The following is a 10,957-nucleotide window of genomic DNA, read 5'->3' on the forward strand; positions in this document are numbered from 1 at the left end:
TCAACGGGGAGCCTGCTTCCCCCTCTCTTTCTGCCTGCCTCTCTGCCTACTTGTGATCTCTTTCTCTGTCAAATGAATAAATAAAATCTTTAAAATAAAGTAAAATTAAATTAAAATTTTTTTATAAACTCACAAATATTTCAACATTTTTCTGTGGTCGGCAAAATCGAACAGATGTTCATGAGCCCCTGAGAATGGTGCTAAGACGCACCCTTGTGCAGTCTCTGACAGACCTAATGGAGAAGTGGGGTCCCCAGGCCGCGCTTTGCAGCTAAGTGACCCAGAGCGACTTTCTTAACCACCGCACCTTCGATCCGTCCCGTGAGAACCAGGGATAATGATGCCTGCTTTGCAGGCTTTTATGAGGACTGCCTGAGTTAATGGGTGTGAAAGCCCTCACTCGATCTTGGCCCCCAGGAGGAGATCGATAGGGACCCGCTGCCTTTCTGAAACATCCCAGCCATCCGAGCGGACCGCAGCATTTCCAGCTTCTAAGCGTTCCTGAGACAGCCTCAACTACAGCCTGCCCACAACAAAATCAAGACCTCTTGATTTGGTTCCGCAAGCTGTCTCGTTACCCGAAATTAGAAGTACCGGAGAGCCGTCTTGCCCTGAGTGCTGTGTGGCACCCCACTCACCAGCCGAGGCCGACGCGTAGGTTTCCCAGGGTGGCTGCCTCCGGGGGTGGGGCGGGGGCCTTTCTTTATCTCATCCTTCCTCTAGGCCCGGGACTCAAGCTCCCTCCCCACACGAAACCAGGGGAGGGTGTTTATGAAGAGCGCTGACCAAAGTCGAGGCTCAACCCAGAATTTCCCTGTTTGCTTTTGCTCCTCCCGGGTGAGCTGGCGGGACAGCCTGAGAACTCGTGCTGCCCCTATGACGGTCTCCGCATGGGTGCCAGGGCTGGCCTCCCAGCTAGGTCCTCTATGCTGCGGCTGCTAAGAGCTCAGACAGGCTCATCCTTTTAGCTTAACTGCCACGGCTGAGCCCACAAGGGAGACTCGCTCCTTGGCATTCCCACAAGTGCTTCCCGGTTTGTTTAGCTTGGGAAATTAGGCAAGACAGGTAGAAAACTGTGGGTCAAACACAAGCCATTGCAAGAAACTGACTCACACTTTACCAACAGCAATTATTCATTCTCTTTCCTCTAGCTGGCTCTTTACGTATTCATTCATTCAGCAAATATTTATGGAGCGGCCAACATGGGTCTCTGGGTCCTCTCACACCCTGACCTCACATCCTTGCAGACCAGGTCAAAGGTTGCCTCCCCCTGGGAACCATGTGCCAGGTCTCCTTGCCAGACACCATCCCTCTCAGTCCAGAGGATGGCCAGGGGAGGAGCTAGCTGTGGGATCAGACAGGCCTGGCTGAGAAGGAAGGCTCCAGGACCGCCGATGTGTGTCCCTGGGCAGGTTCCTGAGACTTTCTGCCTGTTTCCCCACCTATAAACTGTGGATAATAATAACGCTTACCTCCTGAAATGAAATGCCTAAGAATGCGCCATAAAATGCAATGAACAGGGGCGCCTGGGTGGCTCAGTGGGTTAAGCCGCTGCCTTTGGCTCAGGTCATGATCTCAGGGTCCTGGGATCGAGCCCTGAATCGGGCTCTCTGCTCGTCAGGGAGCCTGCTTCCTCCTCTCTCTCTCTGCCTGCCTCTCTGCCTACGTGTGATCTCTGTCTGTTAAATCAATAAATAAACTTTAAAAAAAATGCAATGAACATCCTTTGCAATATGCAACTGAGCTTGCAGAGGTAGAGGAGGCCCAAACCCAGAGGTCTAAACCGAGAGGATAGGAAAGGGAGAGGGACAAGCTGATCCCGACACCGAGGCAACCTCAGGGCATCGGGCAGTCCCAGCATCCTCACAGGGAAGGTGCTGGGGTACAGGAGAGGGCCTTGGGCATGAGCAAGTTGGGGTGTTGGGACCAGCATATATGCTCGAAGCCAGGCTGGCTCAGAGGGTTCCCGCTGCACGGAATGGGCATGTAGGTGAATTGCACCTGCCGGAGCACTGATGACTTCTAGCGCCCCCCGGGTTCAACGCTCCTCTTCCTCCAGGCACAGATGAACGGGTTTCTGGCCCCTTCCGATTAGCCTATTCTTGGGACTGGTTCTGGCCAAAGGGTACTGAGAAGAGATGTGAGACTCTTCTAGACTAAAGCCATCAACAGCCAGTGCCAGACTTTCCAGAGCTATCTCCCACCCCAGTCCCCAGGTGCCTGTGGAAGCCACACACACAGATGACAGAGCTGTGTTGCGACTGATGAAACCTGGATCACTGACTGGCTCCGTCCATGGTGGACAGTTGCCTGGAGAGATGCTCAGATTCCCTGCGAACTTTCCAAGAGCTTCAAGAAATAAGCCTTTGTTGGGTTATACCAGTGAGAGGGCCTGGTTTTTACTGAAGCAGAATGTAGGCTACCCTGACTAACACAGCTGGCAAAAAGAGATAGCAATCAAGGGAGAAGGAAACATAACAAGGCAACTTGTTCACCTCTACCTGTTCATCTCTATCTAGAAAACCAATCTCCTCCGACAATTCATATCCACAGTCCTTACTTCCCGAGAGTTTGGGGATTGGATTTACACCATCTTTGTGACCCAGAAAACCCCAAGCTATAAAATATATTTAAAGGTATTTCTGGTAAGATCCAGCCTCTGGAAGGAAACTGAAATCCCCCTCATTCTGGCCTCATAGGATTTCCACAAATATAGAGCCATCAAACAGGCAATCCCAATCCCAAAATAGAACCCCCAAGTTCATCAAATAAATGCAATCACTGAATAGGAAACTTAAATAAACTTTTTTTTCTTAGTGTTGTAAGAAAGGAAATCAAGAAATCAAACTATGGGCAATTAGCAAAATACTATCAAGAAAGACCAAATAAACTTGAAAAAGAACCAAAACAAACTGGCTATCAAAATCTTATTAATAGTATTAAAAAGTCAATTTTTGGTAAAAGAGCAAATTAGATGTAGCTAAAAACAGAATTCATGAAATGGAAGGCATACTTAGTGAAACAGAGGGTTGGGGGGTGCACTCCAGGCAGAGGGAACAGCTGATGGATTGATCATTTGCACATTCTCTTCTGTGGAGTAGCTGTCCAAAGCTTTTGTCCAGTGTTGCACTGTTTGCCTTACCATGGTGTTGCAAAAATGTTCTTGTGTTTTCTGATAGAGTCCTTTACCACATGGGTGTCGTGTATTACAAACATGTTCTCCCAGGCTGTGGTTTGTCCATTCATTTTTTTTTTAAAGATTGTATTTATTTATTTGAGAGAGAGAGAGAGCATGAGAGTAGAGAGGTCAGCAGGAGAAGCAGACTCCCTGCCAAGCAAGGAGCCCAATGTGGGACTCCATCCTGGGACTCCAGGATCATGACCCGAGCTGAAGGCAGTTGCTTAACCATCTGAGCCACCCAGGCGCCCCTTGTCCATTCATTTTAACAGGTCCTTTGAAATGCGGATTTTATTCATTTTGATGACCTCTTGTTGAAAAATTTTACTTTTATGTTTTTGGTCATTTGGGTCTTATTAGGAAACCTCCACCTACCCCAAGGTCACAAATATTTTTTCTATATTTTCTAGAAGTTTTATAGTGTTGGCCTTTATGTTTAGTTCTGTGTTCTCTTTCAAGTTAATTTTTGTGTATGATGTGAGGTAGGGGTTGAGGTTTACATTTTTACATACAGATATCCAGTTGTTGCAATAATATTTATTTTTTTAAAAATTTATTTAAAAAAAAATCAATTGTTCAGGGCACATGGGTGTCTCAGTGGGTTAAGTCTCTGCCTTCAGCTCAGGTCATGATCTCAGAGTCCGGATCGAGCCCTGCACCAGGTTCTCTGCTCAACAGGGAGCTTGCTTCCCCCCCACTCTCTCTGCCTGCCTACTTTTGATCTCTCGCTATCAAATAAATAAAATCTTTTAAAAAAAAGAAGAAGAAGAAGAAAAATTAATTGTTCCTCTATACATGGATCCATTTCTGGGTTCTTTATTCTGTTCCGTTGAACTGGATGTCTGTCCTTAATCAATCCCATACTATTGCTTTATAATTGGTCTTAAAATTCAATAGTGTGAGTCCTCCCACGTTGTTCGTTTTTGAAAGTTGCTTTGGCTATTCTAGGTCCTTTGCATTTCCATTTAAATTTTAGTATCACCTTGTTAATTTCTACAAAAAGACAGGTTGTAATTATAATTGGGATTATGTTGAATCTATAGATCACTGAGGACAGGACTGACATCTAATAGTATTAAGTCTTTGGATCCATGAACATGGTATATCTCTTTATTTCTTTATGCCATCTTTAATTTCTTTCAGCATTGCTTTGTTGATTTTAGGATGTAGGTCCTGTATATATTTCAGGAAATAAATCCCTAGGCATTTCATATATTTTATACTATTGTAAATGGTATTTTTTTATCTTTTTATTTTGAGATCATTTTAAAATATCAGAAGAGTTGCTAAAAGAGTACAAGGAGTTATCATATAACCTTCACTCAGCTTCCCTTAATGTTAATACCTAAATCATGGTGCAATTATGGTAAACCAGGAAATTAACATGGGTATAATACTATTAACTAAAGTATAGACTTTATTTGGAGTTTGCCAGTTTTTCCACTAGGATTCTTTTTGACTCCAAGATCCCACATCATCCTTAGTTGGAACATCTCCTTAGTCTCCTACAGTCTGTGACAGTTGTTCAGTATTTCCGTCTTTCATGACTTGACACTTTTGAAGAGTAATGGTCAGGTGTTTTGTAAACTATTCCTCAATCTGGCTTTGTCTAACATTTTCACATAATTATTTGAGTTTAGGCATTACTGAGAAAAATACCACTGGGGCAATGTGCATTATATCAGGGAATTCATAATCATTTGGGGAAGATGGTGTCTGCCAGATTCCTGCATGGTATTATACGATTTTTCTTTTCATTAGTAACTTTGGGATGGGAGACACTTTGAGACTAAGCAAATGCTCTGCTTCTTCTTAAACTTTTGCCTGATAATTTTAACATCCATCGGAGTATCTTGCCTTCATTATTTCTGTGGAATTCTATGATGATTTTTCTGTCTCCCTCAATCCTTTGACATTTATTAATTGGAATTCTATAAGGGAGTGTTTTTCCCTTTTTTCCCATTTATTACCATCGTTTATTCTCTTACTCAAATTGTTCTAGCTTTGGCCATTGGAAGCTCTTTCAGATGGGCTCCAATGGCTTTTCGGTATGCTCCCATCCTTTTTTTTGCCTCTTGATTATATGATTCATTTGTAGTGAAGTATGTTTTTATTTTGATTACCAACTGTTCTTTGCTAATATATATGTGCATATATATTCATATGTATGAATTCATTCATATATATTCATTCATATATATTCATACTCGTTCATATATATATGCACATATATATTCATATATATATTCATACGTATACTATATATACACACAATTGGCTTTTGTGTATTTAAAATAGGTTTCTTAAAGGCAACAGAGAGTTGGGCCTTGCTTTTTTATCCAATGTCACACCCTCTGCCTTTTTTTGGAGTATTTAGAACCTTTATATTTAATACAATTATAGTACCACTGGCATTAATTCTAACATCGTTCTGTTTTTCTATTTGTCCCACCTGTTCTTTGTTCCTTGTTCCCTTTCTTCTTCCTTCTTTGGGATTAATTGTGGTTCTTTTATTCCATTTTCCCCACTAATATCCAATAAACTATATCTCTTTATTCTAATTTTTAGGAGTTGCTCTGGGATTTAAAATATGCATATGTAACTTCTCACAGTCTGGTTTCAAATGTTATACCACGTCAGACATGACACAAGTATCTTACAGCAGCATTCTTCCATCTCAACTCTCCCGTTCATTGTGCTGTGGTTGTCATAGATCATACCTTTCAATATGAAATAAGAGCCACAGTACCTTGCTGATATTTTGTTTTAAGCAGTCAATTGTCTCTTAAGGAAATTAAAATTTAAGAAAAAATATTTTAATAACTGTTTTAAATGCATATGGTGGAATAATGTGAAACATTTCATGTACAATACCAATTTATACTCCATATATTTTCATATGTTTATGTTTAATATACAAAATATGTAGAATAATATACATTATTTCCTTTGGGGAACAGATTAGAAAGGTTTAATATTATTATTAAGTTTCTATTTGGTTTTTTATTTTTGTTTTTAAGATTTTATTTATTTATTTGACAGCGAGAGAGACAGCGAGAGATGGAACACAAGTAGGGGGAGTGGGAGAGAGAAAAGCAGGCTCCCCGCTAAGCAGGGCACGAAGCACGGAGCTCGATCCCAAGACCCTGGGATCATGACCTGAGCTGAAGGCAGAGGCTTAATGACTGAACCACCCAGGCACCCCAAGTTTCTATTTGTATTTGGATGAAATTAATATATATGACACCTATAATTTAAGTACATTTAATCAAATTTTAATTTTTAAATAACAATTTATGAACCACCAGAGTGCCACAAATATTATTGCAAATAATCACTCTTAAAGTGGGCTTTGTTTAAAAAAAATTTTTTTACATTTATTTACATTTTTTCCATTTCCAGTACTTCACCGTTTTTTGTAAATCCAACCTTCCACCTGAAGTCATTTTCTTTCTACTTGAAGAACTTTCTGGGGCACCTGGGTGACTCAGTTGATTAAGCATCTACCTTTGGCTCAGGTCATGATCTCAGGATCCTGGGATTGAGCCCCACATTGGGATCTCTGCTCAGTGGGGAGCCTGATCCCCCTCTCCCACTGCCCCTTCCCCGCGCATGTTCATGCTCTCTCTCTCTCTCTCTATACATATATATATTTATATATCAAATAAATAAATGAGATCTTTTAAAAAAAAGAACTTCTTTTAACATTTCTTGCACTGTCAGTCTGCTTGTGTCTTTAAAACTGTTCATTTTGCCTTCATTTTTAAAGATATTTTTGCAAGGTGGAGAATTATAGATTCAATTTCTTTCATTCTTTTAAAGATGTCACCTCATTGACTACTGGCTTGCCTTATTTCCAAAAAGAAAACATTTTTATATGGTTCTCTCTGTGTGTCTCATTCTTCTCTGGTTGCTTTTGGGATTTTTCTCTCTAACTCTGGTTTCAGAAAATTCAGTGTGATGTGTCTTGGTGTGGTTCTCTTTGTATTTATCCTCCTTGGGATTTGTCACACTTGTTGGATTTGTAGACTACAGTGCTGCTCAAATTGGGATGTGGTGTTTCGGCTGGGCCTCCTGGAAAGTGTTTTTCTGTCTTTGAGTGGAAGGGCCAACCGATGTGTTATTAGCAACCTGGGTAACCACACTCCTTAGAATGCTGTCCGGGAGCCTGAACAAATGGTTAGAGCTGAGTGTTAATGGTCCTGTGGTATGCGGTGGAGTCTGGTGAGAATCTGAGTTACTTAGAGAATTAGGACAGCATTGCCACCGCCTTTGGGCACAGCTGTGGTGATGGATACACCACACGCTGCCCTGGATGCAGGAAGAAACGTGAGTCCTTTGGAAGAGAGGTGCAGTTAGCTTGGGGAGGAGGCCTCTCAAGCAGACCCATCTTCCCTGGCTGCTGGGGACACCATGGCCACACAGGCACGGAAAAGCCCAGCGGGTAAAAAGATATGTCTGCGTTGCCTTTGGAATCTCCCTCCCTAGAAGAGCTAGATCTGTTGGCACACATCCAAGTGCCTCCCTGAGAAGCTAGCATTGCTGAGCACTTGACTTCTCCTGGTCACCTCTTTGTCCCCATTCTCTGCCCCACATTTGCAGCTGTTCCTTTACCTCTTCTGGGTGTTGGCCCAAATATGGAACTCAGCTCTTTGTCCTTCCTTGCCATAAGAAACCACCTGTGGAAGGCCCATATCTGAGCACAGGCTCTACTGAAGGTTAGAAGGGAGGAGCTGCTACGTCACAGCCATGAGGACACCAGACGTCAGATCTTCCTCGGTTCTCACCCCTCTTTCCTGCCAGGCCCCCACACTCCCTTCCTTGCCGGCCGTCCCCCACGTTGAGGGTCACCCTCCCCTCCAAGGGGCTTATCTAGGAATTTTCCTCCCTGAAAGACACAGGACTAGACCTGAGGTGAGCAAAGGAGGTCCTCACTTCTGGGGCAAAAGTGAAGGAGGCACAAAAAACTCCATGATGAAGACAAGCCACATTTAGTGCAATATTTTTAAAGTCAAAAGTAACGTAAATACAACACAACGGCAAGAAGGTAAGCAGCCCAATTCAAAAATGGGCAAACGACTTGAACAGGCATTGCTCCAAAGAAGTTACAGAAATGGCCACCAGCACATGAAAAGGTGCCCTAAGTTATTAGTCAGCAGGGAAATGCAAAGCAACGTCACACTACGATACCACTCCACACCCACAGGAATAGAAAGAATAAAAACGTCATATAAAAATGGAAAATAACAAATGTTGGCAACGATGCAGAGAAACTGGAACCCTCACGCACTGCAGGTGGAAATGCAATATGGCACAGCTCTTGAGGAAGACTGTGGTGGTTCCTCAAAACATTAGCCACAGAATTACATTGTAACCCATGAGTTCCGCTTCTATGTACATACTCAAAATCATTGAGGGAGGGGGAAAAAACGACCTTGCACACCGATGTACATAGCAGCACTATTCACAGTAGCCCAAAGTGGAAACAAGCCCAAACTTCAACCATCAGATGAACAGATACGTGAGATGGGGCATCTGCGTGCAGGAAGTATTATCCATTCATTGAAAGCAAGGAAATTCTGACAGCCGGTATGACACGGATGACCCTGGAGGACACTGTGCTAAGCGAAATCGGCAGTCACAAAAGAACAAAGATCCTTTGACTCCTCTTACCAGATTTCCCTGCAGGACAGAAATCCATGGAGGCCAAAAGTAGAAATGGGGGCACCAGGGGCTGGGAAGGTGGCCATGAGGAAGTTAGGGTCTGGTAGGGACAGAGTTTCTCTTTTACCAAATATGAAAGTTCCGGGGATGGATGGATGGTGTTGGTTATCCAACAGTGTACACTGAATTATACACCTAAAAGTGGTTAAAATGGTCAAGTTTGTGTAATGTATATCCTACCACAACTTAAAACAACACTAAGGCAAAAACTCCATGATAAAAAATAAAATAAAATTTTGACTAGAGCTGAGATCCGTGCTATGACAAGCCACAGTGGAGCCCAAAACAAAGAGAACAGCCCCTCAAGACTGATCTTGCCTTTATTTAAAATTTGGGCATTTTGCTCATCATAGATTTTTTGTGTTACTTTTCTTTTCAATAATACCACAGTAAAATGTGGTTTCTCTGGAGCACTGAGACCAACAACACCCCTTACCTTCAGCACCCAGTGCCAGTACCCCACTTTCACGGCCCCAGTTCTAGCCAGAGGAGCACTGAGTCCGTCCCTGAAATCATAAGTCTCTTTCAGTCCTCTGGCAGGGCCCACCCGAGGAACCCTGTCCCGCTTCGAGCAGGGGGCCTGGCCACTCCCTTCTGGGTCAGGGTCAAAACTTTTCCTCCCTTTGAATTCCCCACTGCCATCAGTCCACAGAATAAAACCAAAGTCCTCTTGGATTATTCTTTAGCCTTAAAAACGAAGGGAATTCTGACATCTACAGTGGCTGGACATTGAGGACACAATGCTAAGTGAGATAGGCCAGTCAGACAAACACGGTCACTGTAGGGTCGCGCGTACACACGCTAGCTAGAGAAGCTGAATTCACACAGAGAATAGAAGGCGGACTCCAGGGCTGGGGAGGGCGGTGGGGGTCCATGTCTCCTGAGGGCCGAGTTCCTGTCTGGGGAGAAGAAAACGTTCTGGGGACAGAAGGTGGCAAGAGCTGCATGCATATGGAAATGTACTCGGGGCCCCCGAGCCGTACCCTTAAATATTATTTAGAAAGTCATTATAGATATATTTTCCCACGATACAAAATAAAAGCACCAAGCAAACACACACGCAGCCTCTGCTCCAGGTCCCCGTGTCTCCACGGCCGCTGGGCACGAGGAGCCTGCAGGCCGGGCTCCACCACCTTTGCCCTCTTAGCCCTGTGGACCAACATCCCCCTTCCGTCTGCCCTACACCACCGCTCATAAACAACGATAAAGATTTTCTAACTTGACTTGGTAGAATAGAAAGAGAAAAGATCCAGTTTGATTTCGGGAGTAACTAGGTTTTGTTCCCCAAACGCTTTTTCTGACCTTTAAGTTGTCAACCCTCCTTAATTCGGGAAGCCCACGGGCGGCTCCTCAGGCCTTGCCGTGGGTCAGGGGATTCACACAGGAGTTCTGGCGCCACCGGGGACTGCAAACCGTCCTCACACCGGATGTGGCCCAGGGGCTGAGGCCCATCGCTGCTGCGGTGCCACCCTAACAACGCAGCCAGTGGGTGTCATCTACACAGCTGAGGAGCGACCCGCCAGCCCAGGGGTCCCAGTGACTGGCCCAAGGTCACACAGCTGGCCGAAGCTTTGGCTTTGGGCTCCGGCCCCTCCCCTGTCCCAACACCCCTCCCACCCGCTCCCCCCACCCCCCCCCCCACCAGACATGCCCTCTCGCATCTTAACCAGAGCCCCTGACCTGGTTCAAGTCCACCTCCCTGCGAGGCTCCCCAGCCCCCACGACAATTAATGCAGGCAAATGGGAGGCCAGGGCCTCAGCTTGCTGCAGCCAAGACCCAGGCTTGAGGGGGGGGGGGTGAGGCGGGGGGGGGGGGCTGCTGCTGTTTCCTCATGCAAATGAGGCTGGGGGCCTTCAGGGCCAGGGCCGAGGCCCCTGAGAACGAGGCTCGATGGGCCCGCGGTGCCGGTGCCCAGGCTGGGACGGTGCAGCGGCCAGCGCACATTCCCAGGCCCGGCCTCCTCCGCGGGGTCGGCTGTCCTTTCCCACAAGGCCCCACATCTCTGCTTGGTATGCGCCAGGGGTCCCCGCCAGGGTCCAGCTGCCTTCCCAGGC

This window comes from Mustela erminea, chromosome 5, assembly GCF_009829155.1.
Source record: "Mustela erminea isolate mMusErm1 chromosome 5, mMusErm1.Pri, whole genome shotgun sequence".
Lineage (NCBI taxonomy): Eukaryota > Metazoa > Chordata > Mammalia > Carnivora > Mustelidae > Mustela > Mustela erminea.